The sequence below is a fragment of the Vombatus ursinus genome, unplaced genomic scaffold, assembly GCF_900497805.2.
Source record: "Vombatus ursinus unplaced genomic scaffold, bare-nosed wombat genome assembly UNPS02014770.1, whole genome shotgun sequence".
In the NCBI taxonomy this organism is placed as follows: Eukaryota; Metazoa; Chordata; class Mammalia; order Diprotodontia; family Vombatidae; genus Vombatus; species Vombatus ursinus.
In genome coordinates, this window is record NW_020954548.1 from 331,140 (window position 1) to 353,847 (window position 22,708).

Below are 22,708 nucleotides of genomic sequence, written 5' to 3' on the forward strand. Positions count from 1 at the left end.
CCAGCTCATATTTCTATAAAGTGCTTTCCTCATAAAAACTCTATTGAAGTAAAGAGCTGCAAACATTATTAACCATTATTATTATTCCCATTTTACAGATTAAGAAACTGAGCCTGGGGAAGTTAAATGACTCATCCACATTTATCATAAGGGTAGTAAATGTCAGAATAAAGATTGAAACGCCATTCTCCTAACTTCAAGTCCAGTATTCTTTTCCATGCTATCACTAAGTAGTCCCAATCCAGGAAATTATTATGAATTATAATCATTATAATGTGTTACACGAAATAATTATAATTTAGCAATAATTAGCCTGTTATAAGAAAAAAGGAGTTTTCACATGTTTTCCATGACATAAGAGCCTTGTTCTCCTTTTCTGCTGCTAAAGAATTTATCTCTCTTGGTGACAGGTGCTGGTAAGGTGTAATTCAATTGCATTTCCTGCTTTGGGCCAGGTCAGCAAGTGAACACCTTCTATGACTGTGATCCAGATGTTTCATTGTTAGATCATAGCATGAGTTTCTTCATATCCAAGCTGCCAACCATCTCTGATGAACTGTTATCAAATTCCTCCTCTCATCCTACAGCACTATATATTGGAAAGGAAGTCCTCTGCCCTAGTCATAATAGGGTAACACCTAAATAGGACCAGCATATTCAATCCAATTATGTGCAAGATATTATTCCTTCCAACTTGCCCCTAGATGCCCATAACCTACCATGAACTAAAATTGAGAATTTTCAGTGGCACAAGTTGAAACTTCTGGTTGGAGACCATGTAAAGGCCATAGTCAGGAAGTTTCAGTGCAAGTAAAGCCCAGATACATATTCAATAAGTTAGAATCAGTAACTGGGATATAGCGAGCTGAGCTGAGTCATCAAAGGCAAAAAGTACTGTCAGGACTAGAAGCTGTCAGGGGCAGGACCAAAAACAGATTCAAGAGGCAAGCAAATAAACATGATGCAGAGCAGGGATTCTTAACTTGGGATTGGAGGAGAGGAGCTCCATGAATAGATGTTTATTAACTCGGATGGAAAAAATGATATCTATTTTCACAAACTTCTAACTGAAATTTAGCATTTCCTTCACAATTATTTAAAAACATTATTCTGAGATGGGATCCACAGGTTTCATCAGACTGCTAAAGAGGACCATGATACAAAAAAAAAAAAAAAAAAAAGGTTAAAAACCCTTCGTTCTAGAGTCAGGAAGCAGGGTTCAATAGTGAAACAAAATACATAGGTGTTTAAGTTCCATAATGAATTCCTTCAATTTGTTTTACTCATCTTCTTCCTAGAACATGTATGTTTTTATGCCTAGTACATGTGGGAGGCCAGCTCTATCCTCCTGTTCTTTCTAAATTGACTATAGTTGGATAACTGACATCACCACTGTCCTTCTATGGAGCAGCCACTTTTAAGTGGCTTAAAAAAAGGAGAGCTTTGTTTTATTCTGTTTTTTTTTCTTTCTTTCTTTCTTTTTTTTGTGAGGAATTGGGGTGAAGTGACTTGCCCAGGGTCACACAGCGAGTAAGCGTTAAATGTCTGAGTCCACATTTGAACTCATATCTTCCTGAATCCTGGGCCAGTGCTCTATCTACTGTGCCACCTAGCTGCCCCAAGAAGAGAGCTTTGAAGGCTACCTAAGAGAAGAGGAAGATGGAAAAAGAATCTTTTTTTCTTTTTCCAATATTGGAAATAAAGATTTATAAAACTTTTGCCTACTGAAAATTACAGGAGAAAAGTCAATTGTCACTTCACATCTAATTCTATCATGCTAATCAAGCAAAAACCTTTGTGCAATATAGCCTAATACTAATCATTAACGTGTAAATAAAAAGCATGGTACTGATTCTGAGAAGTTTATGGTTATACTCAAGTAATAAGCCTAAGAATCCCTCAAAACAATTTTTAAAACAACAAATAAAATTTTTTCCCCTCAAGTCATTCAATTGCTGAGTGGAGAGGCAAAAAGAGAGCTTTTATCCTGCTCATATTTCAGAAAAAGGCTTGAATTAGAGAATTGGGCTTTGAAGTGTCTCTTAAAAATGGAAGCGCAAGGAAATGCTCCTAGGGCTCAGGGAAAACAAGACAACAATCTCACTGAGGACTCTCCCCATTCAGGCTTCTTGTAGCTTTCTTCACATGATGATGGTGATGGCGATTACAACAAAGCGCAAGGGCTTATTATGTGCTAAGCATTGAGGATATAAATACAATCTATCAAGGCAGCCCCTGTACTCAAGGAGCTTACATTCTAATGGTACCAAGGGCAGGGAACAACAAAGAGAAACTAGAAAGGTGGGGGAGGTACACATGCAGTGGCATCATTTGAAAATGTGTGGAAAGTAGTATTATAGCCCAGTTCTAGGCAAGATAAAGCAAAAATTCACTTAACAGATCCCAGGGGCAGAGTCCAAGTGTCCAGTGGGAGGGAAAATGACTGAAGTGCAGGTAGCATGGTCTTCGGCCACACGGTTTAAGTGGGTTTAAAGATCAGATCCAAAATACAGGAAATTAGCTAAGAGGAACAAAACTGGGAATACTGCAGTCCATACTGTGCAATGAGGTGTTCCAAAAGAGAATGTGAGCTTATGGCTACCTAAGAAAGGATGACTGCTCAATGCTCTTTAACTACAAGTGCCTAAAGTCTGGACATCCAGTTGGCAGAACAGGAGGGTCATAAGCTGAGTAGATGTTGATTTTGTGCTTTAAAGAAGCCAAATGCCTGCTGAATGTGGCTGCAGAGTAGCCTCAATAACATACATCAGAGAAAGCAGGCAACCTTCTACTATGTAATTGGTCCCCAACCATATAGTATATGAGTGGTGTGATGTGTGAAAAGTTTTGTTTGTACAAACTCTTGAAAGAATAATCCACTTTTTTTAGCCTCCTCTACAACAATTAATAAGCATTTAATAAGTGCCACAGAAATGTGTACTTTATTATGCCATGCTAAGAAAACCTCCTTTCTTCTACAATCTCTCCTCTGGTCTACCTCTCAGACCATTCATAGACATGTCTTACTTCAGAATCAAAATAACCATTATTTAGTCAGGGTTTAATACATACATTTGAGAAGAGACTTAGCCTAAAAAAGATTGGTATCCCAGAATCTAACCTATTCTGAGCAAGCTAGAGACATCTACAATAAGTGAAAAGGAAAATTTGGCAAGGCTTCAGAGAAAGGTCATAAAGATGATTAAAGAGTTGCAAAGTAAGACCTCTGGGGAAAGAGGAAAGGACTTGAGATTATTTTACTAGAAAAAGAGAAGTGGAAAAGTTTAACTGTCCTACGTCTCAGAAGGATTTTCATGCAGAAATAGAAATCAATTGTTCTCCATATCCACTAAAAAAACAAAGAAAACAGGCTTATGTAGCACAGCATACAGAGCAAGATGTACTTCTTTAGAATAGATATAATGGAAAACTGACAGAGAAAATTATTCAATACTGTAGCAGGTTATGAGGGGTCATGGTGGAATCTTCTAAGGATTCTTTACAAATAAGATAAAAACACATTGGTCAAGATAATTTAGATGGTCCCCAATTGATAAATGGTCAAAGGATACGAACAGACATTTCTCAGATGAAGAAATTAAAGCCATCTATAGTCATACGAAAAAATGCTCTAAATCACTATTGATTAGAGAAATGCTAATCAAAACAACTCTGAGGTACCACGTCACACCTATCAGATTGGCCAACATGACAAAACCGGAAAATGATAAATGTTAGAGAAGGTGTGGGAAAATTGGAACACTAATGCATTGCTGGTGGAGTTGTGAAATGATCCAACCATTTTGGAGAGCAATTTGGAACTATGCCCAAAAGGCTATAAAAATGTGCATACCCTTTTGACCCAGCAACAGCACTTCTAGGGCTATATCCCAAAGACATCATACAAATGGGAAAAGGACTCACATATACAAAAATATTCATAGCAGCTCTTTTTGTGGTGGCAAAGAATTGGAAATTGAGAGAAAGCCCATCAATTGGGGAATGGCTGAGCAAGTTGTGGTATATGAATGTGATGAAATACTATTGTGCTATAAGAAATGATGAACAGGCTGACTTCAGAAAAACCTGGAAGGACTTGTACGGTCTGATGCGGAGTGAAGTGAGCAGAACCAAGAGAACGTTGTACACAATAACAGCCACGTTGTGTGATGACTAATATTGATAAACTTAAACTTTCCTGGCAATACAAGGATCTAAGACATCTCCAGAGGCCTTTGTGATGGAAAATGCTATCCACATCCAAAGAAAGAACTATGAAGTTGCATTGCTATTTTTTTTCTTCTCTTCTGTTGAGTTTTGTTTCCTCTTTCTGATGGTTCCTCCTACTGGTTTTAATTTTTACTTACAACATCACTAATGTGAAAATATGTTTAATATGAATGTAAATGTATAGCCTATATCAGATTTTGCACCGTCCTGGGGAGAGTGGTGGGAAGGGGGAGAAAAATTTTAAACTCAAAAGCATATGGAAATGATTACTGATAAATCAAAATAAATTAATAAAAAATGCAAAAAAAAGATAATTTAGATGGAATGTTACTGGAAAACAAGCTGACTAGAATACTCTTTCAAAATATTATCCATTAGTCAGCCAATAAACATTTATTAAGTACCTACCACGCGCCATGCACTGTGCTAAACACTGGCAATAGAAAGAAAGGTAAAAGAGAGGGCCTGTTCTTGAGGAGCTCACAGTCTAATGGGGAAGACAACATGCAAATAACTATGTACAAACAATCCTATTACTTTACAAAAATTGTACCAATAGGAAGTCATTCCTATTCCCTATCTAACCAAACAGCACTCTCACATAGCCTCATATCTATCTCACAAAGCTTCAGAAGGCATCTTTGACTAAGGGTCATGGAATCATTATCAAAAAGGATTCAATATCCACAAGCATATGTTTAAGAAACAGTCCATGTTAACCTTAAGCACATAATCCCAGACCGAGAATAAGCCTTTGACCTACAGACACAACTCTACTAATAGTGACCTAACCTAAGACAGAATTTGATACTTAATGGAATCATTATTTCAATGATGTAAGTATTCACTCTGCTGATATGGATTAGAGCCCATCTATACCTTATTAGCCTGGCATCTTCATGAAGGGCTGTGGTGGGAAAAAATCATTACTGCTTGGCCAACCTTCTGCTGACAAGCCTTTCTTAACTTCTCTGGGCCAACCCCTGATAAACATAGTTCAAGCCTTTCAAGCTTGTTAAGATTTACCAGAAGGTTCTCTGTGCTGGTAAACTTTGAGAATTCAGTCACTTCTATATACAATGAACTTTAGCAAAGCAATCAATACACAAGGGACACTTAAAAAAACACACACATTATACACATGCTTTAGTACAAATATTAAATGAAATTAAGTGTGTGTATATGGAAAAATAAAACATTTATGTTGTAATTTTATCCAACAAGGGTTTTATCTCCAAGCCTATCAATATGAATTCTCCTCCAAAGACACAGCTCTCATCATCCAGCAGGGTGAGGTGCTGTCATCAGCTCTCAGCAAACATATAGTTACTAATATCCTTTGTAGACCAATATGCAGAGGAAACCCTCCAGAAGCCAAACTACATTACAACTGCAAATATTTATCTGAGTGCATGTCTTACCAACTGTAAGCTTTTTGAGAAAAGGACTATGCCTTATCTTTGTATTTCTCTCAATGTCCAGCACAATGTCTCTCAAAGAGAAGATCCTTAATACCACTCAATTCTATTTCTTAAGAAGTTTTACTTACCTAAGAAAACCCAATTAAGAAACAAAATCTCCTGAAGCTGCCCCTTACCTGGAAGGCACAGTTGGGAAATGGTTTGATGTGTGTATATATCCACTTCTATTCTTCAGATTGACTTTGGTCCCTTTCACATCAGCTCACAGAAATGAAAGCGTGACAGCCAACCACCACTCAAATGCAAAGTTTAGTGTGACGAATGATTAAAATGACTGAGGAATCAAAGTTTCAGGTTTCCAAGCATACTGATTTATTAAGCAATGCATGCCAACTGCATAACAAATCAAGACCAGGACTCCTCGGCTTGGAACTGGGCCCCGAATATAGGTGAAGACAGATTTTTATGCATTGAAGGAAAATAATTAACAGGATATAAACCAGGATACAAGATTAGGTCATCTGATTTCTAATTGGAGGAAAGATTAGAGACTTTCCAAACTGGGACGGGGAGAGCAAACAGGTGCAATTCTCTGAAATCAGAAAAAGAGGTGTCCCCCCAAGTTGTCTATATTCAATCAAAGATACAAGGAAACAGTAATTGATTGACCAGAATGGGGCCAGTTTTCAGGTAAGACACTTATATGTGTCACTTGAGATGTATAATTGTGAGAAAATTCCCTGGATCAATCTTCAGATATGACTGGGTTTCTGGTCAGCACAGTCTAGGTCCTTGGTTAGGGGTCTCGAAGCAACAGGTGGTCCAGCTTCCCAGACACACAGGTTCAAACAATGCGACAAAGTTTTCTCACAATTCCCATAATTGAATAAAGTCTTCTCAAAAGACAGAAATTGGATTGGACCCGTAATTGAACACAAAAGAAACTGAGCTAGATCCAGAACTGAGTCACAAGACGGAGTCAGTGTAGTTCACTCAATACCCACAACTCCCACATGAGAAAGTCTTGTTAGGCAGAAATGAGTTTTCAGGAGTTGTGGCACTAACCACTTGGGCTAGAAGATCACTGCACAACACTTCTTACCCAAAAGATACACTCTTCTCTTCTCTACAGGGCTGTCAATGTTCAGGTCTGTGCTCCATCACTCAAACTGTAATTAGCAGCCTTTTGTGCTGCCAAAGTCAACAGCTCTGGCTGCCTTAGGAGAGGCTCAACTACTGGCCAGAAGCTATGACTTACATAGCATCCTGAGTTTTCAAATTATAGAAAAGTCTCTTCATTGCCATGGAATCTGGTGCTTCCCTGAAATGCTATTCTTCACGCCCTCATTCTGGAGCCATTGCCCTAGTTTTTCATAGGACCAGTGGCCTAGATTTGGACTAAAGTAAATGCAGAGGTAGGCCAGTCATTGTGGCATACGTTCAAGGTGTTAATTAAAGTGGATCCAAGAAGAAGATGAGAACTCATTGATACCTCAGTACCTTTAAAGAATCAAATACTTTGTCATGAAAGTAGAAATATAACCCACCTGAAGAACAGCTGTTCATGGAAAAAAAAGAGACATTATCAAGTATGCAGATTCTAAATGAACTGAAGCTGGGACCCGCATGCTATTTCTAATTCACTCAAGGATGGTAGTATAAAGGTGCTCCTATTAAATACCTATAATCACCACTAGTATCTAACACCAAATCTCACCACAAGAAGTTTGTCTATGACATCAAGGTCATGACCTTCTCCAAAAATTTTTGGCAGCACAGCTCTGTAATCTCAAAACATGTCATCTATTGTCCATAGGTACACACTATAAGCTACTTCCCTAATCAAATGAGACTGAGTACATACAGCACCTTTCAAACCTTAAAGAGCAATATAAATGTCAGGGATTATTGTCATTACTATTAGGAACTGCTACAAGTTGTATTGAGCCAACAATCCATTCTTGGCTTTCTTGCTAGGACCATGCATATAATCTGAAGCCACAAAACAGAATTTTCAGTATAAACTTAACTAGTCAGCATGGAAAATGAACCCATAACCCTATAGATAACACCATGGTACTATTCTCTAACTGTGCCTAAGTTGTTGAGTGTATAGATAGGTGGCTTTGAAAGAAATGACTCTATCCAATGATTCTTAAGTATTGTTCTAGGAGAAGGCCCCCTTTTTATCCTGGGTTCTAGCTCCTGAGAGATGTGACATAACAAAACCATATTACTAAAAATCCAACCTGAAGCACAAGCTCTACTGAAGGTGGTCAGCAGGTCATCTTCAGATACACAGGGTTTCACATAAATGCATTTTTGATTTTAAGCTAACTCACAAATATAGATACAGCAGAATGAATCTCTACTAGGGACCTACCAAGCATAATGATAGGCACTTGGTGTGCCTAGTCATATTTAATTACTGCCTTAATTAAGGTAATTAAGGCAGGTACATCAATGGATAAAGTACTGAACCTGGAGTCAGGAAGACCTAAATTCAAATTCAGGCTCAGATACTCACTAGCTTTGTGACCCTAGGTAAGTCACTTAACCTCGGTCTGCTTTCCTTAACTGTAAAATGGGAATAGTAATAGCACCAGCCTCCCAGGGTGGTTATGAGGAACAAATGTGACAATATATGTAAAGAATTTTGCAAACCTTCGAGTCTATATAAATGCTGGTTGTTGTTGTTGTTGTTATTATTATTTTGTTAACCCACCTAGAAATCAAAGAGAAGAGATAATGAGGATGACAACCACAACAATGACACTGTATGTACACACTGCCTCTCCAAGGATCTTAAAAAAAGCAAATCTTATCATTACAAATAACAAGCCCACTGCTAATGTCACAACAACAATAATTAGTAATCACATTTATGTTTTCAAATGGCTTCAGGAATACTAATGAAGCTTTCACCATCCCACACAAAGTTCCACTTTGGAGAAAGAGAGAAGCTATAGAAGGATAAAATGTGCCTTACTTGGGTTGCCAAGAGCAAACTTCAAGCTCAAAGTTCTTCCCTTCAGCCCTAGGGTCTCAGTCCCGGCCAAAAATGCCCATTTCCTCTCTGCCAAATTCACAGTACCCTCAACATGCTCTAACTAGATTTTTTTCAGACTGTGATGGGAAAAGATGTAGGCCAAGACCCTAAGAATAGTTTGGGAATAATAGTTTGTAAATTTTCCAATGATATATGTCCTGTGAGTCATTATAATTGTATAGGAAGGCAGTCCAGCGTAGGGGACTGAGCACTAGTGTGCTAATTAGCAGAGTTCAAGTTTCAGCTATAACACTTATCAAGTGTGTAACCTTGGGAAAATTACTTCACCTTTCTAAGCCTCAGTTTCCTCACAGACAAAAAAATGGCAACAGTATTACTTATACTACTCACCTCACAGGGTTGCTTGCTGTGTGGAAAGAGCTTTGGAAGTATGAAGCTATTATAATTATGTACTATTGGTGTGAGAGCCAAGAGAATTCTAAAATTGTACTTTTCTTATCACCATATGGACTGACCCTCAAGTTCTGCCCTAAATTCAGCTGGCCTCAAAGGAACCAGAAACATCAGGACAACATTCACAGGAAAGGGAACTTTCTAAGTCCTCTCCCTTGCATTATATTGATAGAACTTTAGAATTTATTCAGGTCTTCTCCAGGGATCCTGCTAACATCCTCCCTTATTGGCCCAATTAACACATGCCATGCTTCCGTCTGAGGTCAAACCACAGAGTCTTGTTCAATTCATCACATTTTACCCAGTTCATAATCTTATACTTTCCTAGAACCCCTCCTTAGGGTTTTTCTACCCATTATCAATAGGCATCACACATAATTAGGGTCAGAAAACCTACTTATTTAAAGCATTCCCCCTCCTCCCAATGTGCTAACAACCAATCACAGCCAAGAGGCACCTTTGGAAAAAAGGAAGGCTGGGGACATGCCAACTGAGCCCCAATTCCTCTGATCCAAATCACATCCCCAAAATACATGTTCTTCTGGGAAGATGTTAATACTGACTGAGAAGGCAAGAACTTGTTGTTAGAGAGCTGGCTGATGCCACCTAGACCAGAGGTTTTACAACCCCACCCCAAGAGAGTCTAGCTTTCTGGTTGGAGATGCAAGCTGTCAGACCTGACAAAGAAAGGTAATGGAGTGAGAAAGAAGGGATTGTACGTACACAGTCAACCAGCAGGAGAGGATAGAGGCAGGGCCACAGGGGGTAACTTAGTACTTTGTTTCAATGCACTTCTCAGTTAATTATTTCTTCCAGAACCCCTATGAAACAGGATACAAGTAGAATCTGCATTCTACAAATGGAAAAACCAAGGTACCAAAAGGTTATAACGTCTGGTCCAAAGCCACCCAGAAAGTCAGTGGCAGAGTAAGGAATAGAAGTCAAGGTTCCTTGACTTACTTGCCTGTACTCAATGAGACCTGTTTCTTAAAGTTGGCTGGGGGGCTCCATCTGTTGTCATTCACTTGGGGGTCTTAAAAACTGTAACAGCTGGAAAGGAATCTGGCAAACAAGGAATGGGGCCCAGTTGGGGCATTCTGAAGTAGAAAGGTGCAGAGGGAAACAACTATCTGTTGAAAATGCTAGAGATATCATGCAGAGTTAAACATGTACTAACTGTGTGATACAAAGAGGAGAAAAACTTAAGGGGGAAAAAAGAAAAGGTGAATTGAGAAATCTTAGTAAATGAATGAGGTTTCACTACCTCTCTGTTTGTTACTGAAAGTTAATCCAGAATAAGCTACCTGTAAAGTTTCTCAACAGCAGAGCAGTCAAGAAGATACCTGATATTGATGTTTAAGTTTTCATTAAATCCTAAAGCAGGTTATCAGGGTGTAATTCCTATCAACTAAACAATAAATACATTAACTGTATAGTGCAGAGCAGTGGTGTCAAACTCAAACAGAAACAGGGTCACTAATCTGTACACAGAATCCCCCCAGGCCACTTTATTGACTTACTTTTAAAATCTAATATTATCCATGTTTTATTGTATTTCTATTTATTTTGTTAAATATTTCCCAATTATATTATAATTGGTTCCTACAGCACTAAGGAGTGTTATGAGCCACATGGCACATGTGTGTGACACCTCTAGCACATAGCATTGTCAGTTACTAGGGGAGACAGATGAACAAAACACAGTGCCTGCCCCCAACGAGCTGATAATAGGAAAGAGAAGAGATATACATAAATATAAAAGAAAATAACAATGCTATGATAGTTCCAAGGAAGAAGAAAAGATTATTTCTGACGTAGGGAGGATGAGGAGAGAGTCCACTGAGGAAGTGTCATTTCATCTCTGTCTTAAAGGATGGATAGATGAAATTACAATAGAAGTACATGAAGGAGAGTCTAGTAGAATTTCAGGGACAGGAAAGTGCAGAATGTGTCCTTAGAACAATAAGCAATTCAGTTTGGAAGAAGTATGTAGTAAATGAAGGTGAATGGTATGAGATAAAATTGCAAAACTAGGTTAGAGTCAAACTATAAGTGGTCCTGGGATATCAGGTAAAGGAGTATGGTCTTAATATAGCAGGCAACCTCTGAGCCCCTGAGGTGCTTTAAACAGGGGAGTGTCAAAAATCAGACCTGCACTTTAAGAAGACGAATTTGGTATCAATATAACAGGTTACAAGAGAAGGAAGTTAGAAGCAAGTAGAATGGTTAGGTGACTGTTGTAATAGCCAATTTTATACTACCTGGACCACTCTGAAATTGGTATTTTTGTAAATCAAAACACTTGAAATGCACTAAGGAACTGAGTAAAAAAACTGGAACTAATTATTTTGCAATACGAAGAATCATCTTGTATTTATGTATTGAAGGTTGTAATTTTTTGCATACTATACATACTATAAGGCATATAATAATTTTTTCTGTACCCCCTAATATATACCATATTTACTTAAGGGAATGGGCATGGAACACCTTAGCAAGCAACTACCTATTCTAGAAACAGGGTTGGCTCTGGACAGAAACACACTAAACTCCCAGGTTAATCATTCTTAACAAGTGCATTCTTTAAAAGTTAGTAAATGTTTTAAAGTAAATTTCACTGTCAGCAAAACAATGCTGTAGGATCCAAATCAGAGGGAGAAAGGGTCCTGTGGGAGCACCCCTCCAATCCCATCGAAATGACCAAAAGTGCAAAGCACAAACCCCAGCACATTATTCATCAGCTTTCCATAATTTTTTAAGTATTAATCAACAGGAATTTATTAAGCACCGACTATATGCCAGGCACTGTGCTAGATTCTGAGGATACAAGTGCAAAAAATTAAACAATACCTACTCACAATAAGCTTATATTCTAATGCGAGAGATAAAAAATACATATAAAATATATACACAAAAGGCATGAATATAAAGTGAATAAATACAAGTAGTTGAATATAAGTAGTCCTGGAGTGGGCCCTAGCAATTGTGGGATCAGGAAAGACCTCATGGAGATGCCTGTGCTGCATTTTAAAGGAAGAAAAGGACTCTGGGAGGAGAAGGGATGTGCAGGGCCAGTGCAGAGACACTAGGAGATGGAGTGTTCAACTAGTGGAACAAGCTAGCACGCTGAATAAGGAGATCCTTCTTCAGAAAAATCTAAAGATTTGATACAATATGTGTTTTTAAAAAAAAAAAACTAATCAGTTCACTCATACCCATTTTGGGGAGGGTGGCATTGTAAATGACCCTAATGAAAAGGAAGGAGCAACAGTAAGATATGCAATACTAAAGCTGAACATGCCCTCCTGGGGACTTTGTCTTTTGAAGTTCAATCTGTCCTCAGCCAACCAGAGAGGACTAGAAGGCCAAGGGGAACACAAAGGAGTTAGGAAGAGCAGCACTTGTCTTAACCAGTCCAAGAAAACACAGCTGCCCCTGTTTGAGAGCCAAATAGACTACCTTGGTTCTATCCTCACACTATTTCAGTGTCCCAGGCCAAAAAGATCAAGGGCAAGGTTCTAAATTAGTACAAAGGGCTTAGTAAGAGTTTCTAAGATATGATGGGTCTCATAAACAACAAGGGAATAGGGCTGTACCCTTTACTCTTTCTACAGGAAGCAGAGCCATAACATGGCTAACTAATATAGGAATTTGTTTTGTTTGAATATGCATATTTGTTCTTTTTTTCCCCCTTTATGGTTGGGGGAAAAGGAGAGAGAGTTTGGGGAAGGGAGGGAGGAGAGAGAAAAAATAAATGCTTGATAATTGAAAAAAATTTTTAATTTAAAAAAAAAAAAAAGAGGCACGGGCCTCAGACAACAAATCCACTCAATTAATGCTATCTAGCACTAAAAGTAGTCAGGTCCAAATCATTTTGAGGTCTTCAAGCAGAGGCTAGGTGAGTACTTGTCAGAGTCCCTGTAATAGGATTTATGATTTGGATGTGGATTGGACTAGATGACCTCTGAATCTAAGGTCGATGAACACCAACAGAATTGGTTCGCCAGTTCTACAAACCATCCCCAGAAGCCAAGTAAGGCATCAATGGACAAAGCCCATGAGGATCAAAAGAACTGTACCAGTGGTGATTGCACTATGGGTTCCAGGTGAAGGACAAAAAGGAAGAAAAATAGGAAACTATTCCCAAAATATGGAAATGGGAAATATTCCCAAACTGGAAACAAAATGGGTATCCAATGAGTGGGGCATGGCTGAACAAAATGTGGCATATGAGTGTAACAGTATGTTATTGCATCATAAGAAATAACAAACATAAATAAGTAATTCTGAGAAACAAGGGAAATCCTAAATAAACTGATGTTGAGAGGAGTAGGCAGAACCAGAAAAATAACACACGTAACAGCTACAATTACGTAAACAAAAAGAACAATAAAAAGTGGCTTAACTCTAGATAATCATAATTACCAATCTTGGAACTGCATAGTAGACGATGAAACACACCATTCTCTCCTTGTTGGAGAAGTCTGGGACTATGCGTGAAGAATGTGGCAGACATTTTCAGATAAGGTCACTGTGTTAGTTGGTTTTTGCTAACTGTTTTTCTTTATTACAAAAGAGTGCTTAATGGTGGTTTTAGAATATCTAGAAGTAATGTGATGTAAAAAAAAGGGTATCAATAAAACTTAACTGCGTGCTGTAGATAAAGGGAAAAATATTGCTTGCTGATGCTGATGCTGTCATAAAACATAACTTTATCTTGGCTGGGGTCAAAGATTTTCCCCATGTTACATTGTTGATTATGATAAGTGGTACTTCATGGATGAGGGTGGCTTTTCTTTTATTTGGGTCTTTAAACCACATTGAACAAAACAAAAGCATAAATGACTTCATTCTCAGTTTGGAAGAGGATACACCGCTCCTTACTATGTTCCTGATCCACTTCCTTCTTCCAAAAAAAAAAAAAAAAAAAAGGCACCTCAAACCCATTTCTTCATTTTATGCCACATATACTTCTCTCTAGGCAAATCACGACAAACTCTAAGGCAGGATGGCGCAAGACTATACAGGAATGATTAGAGATACAAAAACACCAATGATAAATCAGACAGACTATCATTACGAGGAAGTATTGCTCATTAATGGTTTATTTATAATGCCAGAAAGATAACACCATCTGACAACTTCTGACCTCTGGAGAATGAATTGCAGAGGTTTTGCTGAAAACTGAAAACCAGCTACCCAAGATCAAAACGAAAGAATAAAAGCTGATGGCTGTGGTTTTGAAAAACACAACTAATTAGCACTTTATGTTAACAAACCTGAATGGAAGCATCCAATCCCTCAAATTCTTGAGATTCAGAGATGGTAGTGGGGCTAAAACAAATTACAAGACAATCACCATTGTTATCTGGCATTTCTATAGCTCTCTTTATTGGCCTGGCATTTTACAATCATTAGCATCTCCTTGCAAACACATGAGGCAGATCAGTGCTATCTGACCTCATTTTTCAGATGGGGAAACTGAGACCCAGAAACACTCTAAGACTTAGTGCCGTGAGTCACAATGTCTTTTAAGGTAAAGGGTCAAACTAGAACTTGTCCCAAATCTTTGAGCCTGAGTTAAGCCAGACTCAAAGTATTCAAAATTAGGTTCAAAGTTTCCTTACATTCAACTTACCTCCTCAGAATTCATTTTCAACCTTCTAATCATCTTTAACCTCCACTCAAGTCCACTCTGGTGCTTTGTGGCACAAAGAAGAGGTGACCCAGAGCTCTTACAGGCTACGCCAGTAGGTCCTACCAAGATGGAAAGGCTATATCTATTGTCTGAGAACAAGTCAATTTCTTTTGGAGAGACTGGCAAGAGGGTGATCATGATATTTTTGGCCACAGCAACTTACCAAAATTATCTACTAAGGTGAGGACCTTATCGATGAGAGAATCCATGCCGATAAAATTACTATTCTTTGCAGTACTAAAATAATTCTATTCAAAGTATTTCTTTAAGCCTGAGATTTCTCTTGGTTATGGTTAGCCCACAGGCAACGTCTGTTGGCAGGGGATTCTCAATTCATTCACTGAGTCATCTGGATTTATGTGCTGGGGAAGCAAGAGGAAATAGGTCTCTTTGAAGTAATAGGTACAATGGCAGGGAAAGCATTCTCAGAAACTCAAAAATGAAACCTGAAACCTAGTCCTAAGTTGTGAAGGAAGACACAGAGGAGCTGACAGAAGTTTTGCTTTACCGGTCTAGAATTGGTAATGACCAAAAAAAATCTACAACACAGATAGGACCAATCTACAATTCCTCTCACACAACAAGCAGTTAGAGGAAGGTATAGGTCAGATCTTAATAAAAGGTCACCCTAAGGACCCAGAAGGCCACAAGTGGCCTCAAGGCCAAGGCTTCCCCAACCCTGGTAGGAGACAGAACTTGAGGTTTCTGCCTCATCCCATAGAGTGGTCCAATACAGGGAGGGCCACACAATTTAAAGAAAGAAGAAAAATGAAGTACAAGCTCTCCAGGCTTCAAGTCCAGTGCTTTTCTATTACCTCAATAGGATAGTGTAGTGAGCTTTAATAGCCAGGCCTCAAATTTGGATTGGGTCCACTGGTTCCAAGTCCAGGGCTCCTCCCATTATGTCTCCAGATCAAGTTCTAAAACCTGATTAGCTTTTCCATTTAACCCCCAAAAGAAAATAATATCTTAAAAGTAACTCAAAGCTCAAGAAACATGGCAGTAAGGGATTTCAGGGTGAAGACGGGAATTGACAATATGTCTGAGAAATGTGGAAAAAGGGAAAGAGAAGGAAAAGTTCCCTTAGCAACTGACCACTCAGCCATTCTCTATAGGAGTCATAAAGGCAGAGGAATCAGGAAGCCTGCAAACGATTATTTTCGATCGGGTGCAGACACACCAGTGCCATTTTAAAACAACTGGTATCGACTTGTTTTCCTTGTGATATCTTCCAGCCCCCATTCAAAAGCATGTCTTCCAGGCTGACTGTCTTACTAACAACCAACATCCAAGTCCTAGACTCTGGGGAAAGAGTTGGTGGGACAGCAACCACCAAACCTTCCTCTCAACTGCTGGGGAGTTAGAGAAGTCTACCAAACTGGATAAAATTGCCAGACAATTAACAGTCACAGAGGGAATAAGATAGTTTGCAAATTTTCATTCAATCTTATAAAAATTAGATATAGATAGACAGACAGACAGACACACAGAGGAGTATTGGGAAGGCTGAGGAAATGACCTTGGAGAGGAGGCATAATGAAGAGACAGCAGAAAGTAACATGAAAGCCTAGGCCTTGATAAAATAAGGCAGAAGTTCACCTATCAGGATTGTGTGGAGGACTTTGGTGTGGAGGACTCCCAGGTATGGAGGAGAGGAGGGGATAAGGATGATGGCCATGGAGTGGTCAGCATGGTGAGAAGACAGCAAGAAGTCTTAACTCAACATTTAAGATTTATCCTTTAATAGACCCAAACTCTGATGTTTCTCCTGGGCATATCTTTGTTAACAGCATTACAAGGTTCCTAAATATGTTACTCCAGTAATTTCAGATTAAATTCCCCCTTTCCCCCAAACACACCATTATTGCAGCTGACCAATAGCAATACCCTCATACATGGGAAAGGTCTACATTTTTTCCTAAAACAACACAGGGAGTTCTAGAAGCTATCATGTAAAAGCTTTAGGTCAAAGACAATGAAATACTACAAGCAAAACCTCTACACTGGAGGGCCCTCCTCTGTCTGACCTTGCTTCTCCACATTCAGCACCCTATTTAACACTCAAAGTGAGAACTTAGAAAGACCTTAGCTTAAAAAGGCCAAGGTCTCCCACTGAATCCAGGGGGCCATCTCCAGTCATCCTGATCTATATCTTGCCACTGGACCCAGATGGCTCCAGAGGAGGAAGGGAGCCTGGTGACCGTGCACAACCCTCTCTCACTTAAATCTAATTCACCTGCAAATCATAGCATCATCTTCCTGATGTCATGATTCTCTTCAAGAACTAAGAACAAACAATAACCCTATTTAATACCTAAGGCATCTCAACTCTAACTGGAAGAACCCAAGAAACAACTATAAACTAAAAAGGTGGTTGACCTAGAGTGCCATGTCCAGCACTACAATAGTAGCAGCTGATTTTTATGTTGCACTTTATGATTATAAAGCACTTTCTCATTTGATCCATACAACAAGCTTCTGAGATCGGTATTATCTTCATTTTACAGATGAGCAAACTGAGCCTTGGAAAGATCAAATGTCTTGCCTAAGGGGTTACACAGCCAGTAAGGGGTGAATCCAGAATGAAAAATCAAGCCCTTCCAACTCCAGGTCTAGAACTTGGTTGACTGCTTCAAGAAGTAAAAAAGCGATACACAGCAATTCCCTGAAAAGAATAAAAAGGGGTAGCCTGATGTCTACAAATGTAGGGGGCAAGACTGTGTTCTTGTCCATCATCTACTGCATTTACTTTGAGGCTCCAATCAATAGAGCAAGTAAGACAAGTGACCTAGAAATAACTGCACAATAAAGTAGGAAGGACAGAAGGTGGGCAGGGCAAAGTCAACTCAGACACGTCCAGCCTATCCCAGGAGATGAAAAGGAAGGCACATTCCATTATTTCTCTCAGAGCAAAGAAAGGGGTCTTCTACCCATCTACTCTCACGCCAGCTAATGATGCTAAAAAGAATGGCCTACTGCTTGGCCCAGATCTGCCCTGAGTTCTAAAAGAGAGATGGCCATCCCAAAAGAATAAGAAAGCTAACATTCCAAATCACTTAAAAATCAGTTATCCACAGACCCCCCAACAATTTACTACAATCTAGAAATGCTTAACATATTCATACAAGTTCACTGATCATTAAAGCTAGAAGCAACCTCATTTGGATAGGTGAAGAAATAAACAGAAGTTCCAAATGGTGACCTAACTTGCCCAACATTACACAATTAATGACGTGACCAGGACTAGAAACTGGGTCTTATGAATACTAGTCCTAAGCTCTTTCCCTGGAACCACACCTTCCACAAATTCTAAGCCAATTTCACAAATTAAGGGCCTACAGTTCCAGCTGCAGTATCGGACACTAGGGATACCAAGACAAAACACAACTTCCCTCATGGAGTTTCCATTCTAATGGAACATAGAATATGTCCAAAAACCATAGGATCATAGATTGAGAGCTAAAAGGGAACCATCCACTTCAACTCTGACACTGACAGGTTAAGTGACTTGCTCAGGGTCACACTGCTATTAAACATCAAAGGAAAGATTCAAACTCAGTTCTTCCTGATTTCCTGACTTCTAAGTTCTCCTCTTTTCACTACACCATGATGTGTTTTAAGTAAATACAAAAACATATACAAAGTAATTTCAGTGGGAGGGGATCACAACAGATTTTGTGTAAGAGGTAGGAGTTAGGGATTCCAAGTGCCCTAGATGAGGAGGAGGAGGAACTAATTATTCATAGATAATTCATACTTGCCAAAGAATAATTCCCTCTGACTTAATAGATAACCAGACTAATAGATAACAGGGGCCAAGAAGTGAATAGTTCATTCAACAAATCTCAGTTAAGATTCACTATGTGCCTGTAATAGGTACTGGAAATTTGGAAGCACATATTATTCCTGCCATTATATCACTGAACCTATTACCTTCCAGCAATCTTAGCCATATCAAGGTCAGAAGAGAGTTAAACTATAGGTATGATGTTTAACAGGCTCCTGTCAGTAACATTACTACTACCTTGCATTAATATAAAAACTTTTTTTCTGTGAATTCAAATTACTTTAACTTGACCTCATTTGTCTTTCTAACATCTCTGCATCCCTATTAAGAAGACAGCAAGGTATAGTGGAACAGATCTTTAGGCTGGGATTTGAGAGACATGATTCTTAGTCCCAGCTCTGCCACCACTGACATTTCATTTTATCTCTCCAGGCCTCAGTCTGCTCCTCTGTAAAATGGGTGGATTTGGATCGCTAAAACTCTGAGTCTTAGAAGAATAAAAGCAGGTACTAGAATCTCCACTTTACAGAGAAGCTGAAGAACACAGAGGTCATGTTTTTCTTGCATAAAATCATGTAGCCACTGAATCTTGGATCTAGGAATCGAAGACATCCTGCTTCTCCACAAAGAACCCATCTTCCATTAGGTCACACACAACAATATAATACAATCCAGTCTTCTCAACAATAAGAAAGTTGGAAATATAAGCAGCTTGGGGGATTCTCAGTCTTGGAAGAGAAAAAAGAGAATGAATTTTAGATAAATGAAGCACAAAGTGCCACATGACCCTAAGACCTGATTTTTAAGTTGGCTTCTTGAAATATCAGCTTCCACCAGGTATCTGTTCATTATGGAGTCATCTTAACCACACCTATTGGGTGATGGGTTCACTCTTTCTACTGACTCAGGCACTAAAAAATAATATTGTTCTCTACTCTGTTCCCATCTGAGTCACTTAGAACTGAAAAAAAAGAAGAAAGATAAAATTACCCCCACTTCTCTCCTGTACACTCTCCTCCACACAATGCAAACTGGCTTAATACCCTAAGCAGGTATTGTATAGGAGCAATTTCCATACTTTCGAGGGAATGGTCAACTTTGGCTACAACAACAAACATTTATACAAGACTCCATGGTTTATTAAATACTTTACTTACCCCTCCCCAAAACAAACAAACAAACAAACACCCTGTGATCCAGGTAGGGCACCTTTCAGAGATAAGAACACGGAGTCTCAAAGAGGTCAAATGACTCACCCAAAGTCACCTGGATGGTTAGGAGTAGAAGAGAGACTTGCACACAAGTCTCTTGACTCCCAATCCAGTGTTCTTTCCACCACACCACTCAGAGGAAGCAGCTAAATAAATTGCTTCTGAGGTTCCACAAATGAGATATTCTGAGTAGAGACCCAGTTTCATAGAGATCAATGACCCAGATCACAGAGTATTTTTCTTCACCTTGCCTAGCACAGATCTCTACATAAAAACTTACTAGTTCAAGTCACTAAAACTCCTAACACTTCCAGGTAAATCCATTATAGACCAAGAGTTCATTTTGGGGTCCCTATAAATCACTTACCTAGTCCTACTGTCTGCAGTAAAAACCAATGGACCTCACTACTGTAGTTAGATTCCCAGATCTGGTCAGGCTCAGGCCTGATTTACCCTTCCTAAAACAAAGATAGTTCATTCTCTCCCCGTTGCCACTAGAATGGTCTCTTTATACTCCTATCCCGGAAGGACTCTGAAGCCCAAGGGCCTATGGCATTACCCCCATGACCCTGGTAAATGTTGTTTTAATCAATAGTAAGTTCTTCAGAAACATTGCAAGGTGCCCTTCGTCCCCAAAGACAAACCAGGAAATAAAAGAGGAAGAACTGGAAGCCACCACACAGGATGGGCCCCCTAATCTGTGGGGCCTCCGGTAGTTCCTGGAGTCACAGGGTATGGAAGTGTAAGGAAGGCTGAAACTTCCTCTTATGTTGACTTGGGGAACTATAAATCTAGATTGATTGGTTCCCCTCCCCCCTCCTCCAAAAATTAAATTAATAAATAAAAACAGTATTTGAGGAATAAGGACAACCAAGGACAGGCAAGAGGTGAGAGCACCCTGTAAGAGGAACACCTTCTGGCTAGCCCCCGGAGCTTTCCAGGTGACATCTGGCCAGAGGCCACAGAGATCCTCCCTCTGGCCATTTGGTCTGGCCTGGGCTCAAAAACATCTCCCCCCAGCTCCCTGCCCTGGAAGCTCCAGGGTTACCAAAGGGCGGGCTGGCCGCCTGCCCTGCTCTCCTCCGAGGCTGCTCTGCCCACCCCACGGTCGCCCAAGCGTCTGCTCCATCCTCCAAGGACCCAAGTCCCCGAAGCTGAATCAGGAGCCCACACCTGCCTGCCCTTGGCCGCGGAGACCAGCTGCTCCCGGCCACCATCTCCGGGGCATCCTCGTCCCCTCCCGTCCTCTCCTCTCCTCTCCCTCCGGAGAAGACGGGCAAGTTCAGTAAGACGACAGCAACAGTAACAACAGGCTCCCGTCATAAATAAATTAGCACTACCTCCTGCCGACTTTTCGGGATGCCCAGGAGTGCCGGCAGCGGCGGGACGGACGGACGGACAGAGCTCGCGCCGGGCGGGGCTGACCGGGGCCGGGACTGCAACAGTTTCACTTAGCCCGCGTTTCCTCCTGGTCCCAGGTCCAGAGCTCTGGCGGCCGGAGGGAGGGCCGGGGGCGGGGAGGGGGTGCGGAGGGGAGGGGCCTGGCTGCGGTGCGGATCCCCTCCCTCCTTCCCTCCCTCCCTCCTCCCCGGCCCGGCCCCGGCGCGCGGCGGCGGACAAGGCTGGGCTCGGTGGGCCCGGCGGCCCGGCGTGGGGGCCCCTGGGGGGGCCGAGGCGGGCGGCGAAGGCCCTGCCTGGAGCCCTCAGAGCCCCGGCTCCGGGACGCACTCACCCGCGCAGTCCGGAGGCGCCTGCAGACGCCCCGCGGCCCCGGGCCCCCCAGCCCAGCCGGGCCCGGCCCCGGCCCCGGGCCTCCCTCCACCAGCGATCGGGCGCCGCGCCACAACTTCTGCCTCCGGAGAGAGCCGGGAGAGCAGCGCCGCCCCTGCCGGCCGCCCGCCCGCCCTCCTCCCTCCCCGCGCCGCAACTCGGCTCGGCTCGGCTCGGTACCGCTCGCCCGGCCGCTTTGGAAACTGTTTCCTCTGCCTCAGCCTGAGGAGCCCAGCCGAGCGCGCTCGGGAGTCCAGAAACCCGGCCTTACGCCGTCTCCGTAGCGTAGCCCTCCATAAGGGGTTCGGCAGCTACGGCGCGCCGGGAGCGAAAGCGGCTCTGTGAATCGCGCGCCGAGACTACAAGCCCCAGAAAGCTGGGGGGGCGGGTAGGCCAGAACGGAAGCTGGAGGCATGCTGGGAGTTGTAGTTGTTATGGCAGGTCGCCTTAGAAGTCCCCAGGTAGGGATGGATGTTCTCAATCAGGCTTCAGAGCTCAGGGTGCTCGAGTTGCTGATTGAGGGGCCGCGAAGCTGTCCGGGGCTGCACCTTGAGGACAAGAATGCGCGTAGTGGGATTGTGACTACATACCCCGGTATGCTCTTCGGTGGGGGGGGGTTCGAGGAGGTGGAGGACAGCCACAAGAGCCTCAGACTATTCCGAGGACCCTCCTGCCCATTTGCTCGAGCTCCAAAGACGCCCCCTCCACCTCCTTAGCCCCACGGAACCCCCTGCCTCCTCAGCGACCTGTACCTTTGTCCCAGGCCCAAGGACTTCCGTGCCTCTCAGTGCCACTCCATCCCCAGCCCCAAGGACCCCTCTGTCTCCTCAGAGCCGCCACATCCCCAGCCCCAAAAACCTGTACTGCTTCCTGAACTCCCCACGTCTCTCTGCACCTTTGCCCCAGCCTTAGGGACCCCCACCTCCTTAGCCCCCGCTAAGGGACCACCCCGCCTTCTCAATGCCCCCCAGACCCTCCTTCCCCCGTGGCATTAGCCCCAAGGATTCCCCCTGCCTTCACTGTGCCCACACATCCACAGCCCCCAAAACCCCCTTCCTCCTCAGTGTCCCCACATCCCCCTGCACCTTCGTCCCAGCTTCAGCGACCACGCTGCCTTTTCAATCCCCT

At 41.6% G+C, this 22,708-nt stretch overlaps 1 protein-coding gene across 3 annotated transcripts in view; it reads right to left on the reverse strand.

Annotated features, from left to right (window-relative positions):
* Window positions 1-21,293, reverse strand: part of LOC114043737 (calpain-15-like) — a 98,436-nt gene extending 77,143 nt beyond the window's left edge. For all 3 annotated transcript variants that reach the window (XM_027862900.1, XM_027862899.1, XM_027862902.1), the window contains exon 1: window positions 21,151-21,293. The gene's annotated coding sequence lies outside the window, so the exon portion shown is untranslated. The remainder of the gene's footprint in view (window positions 1-21,150) is intronic.
* Window positions 21,294-22,708: the final 1,415 nt, after the last annotated feature.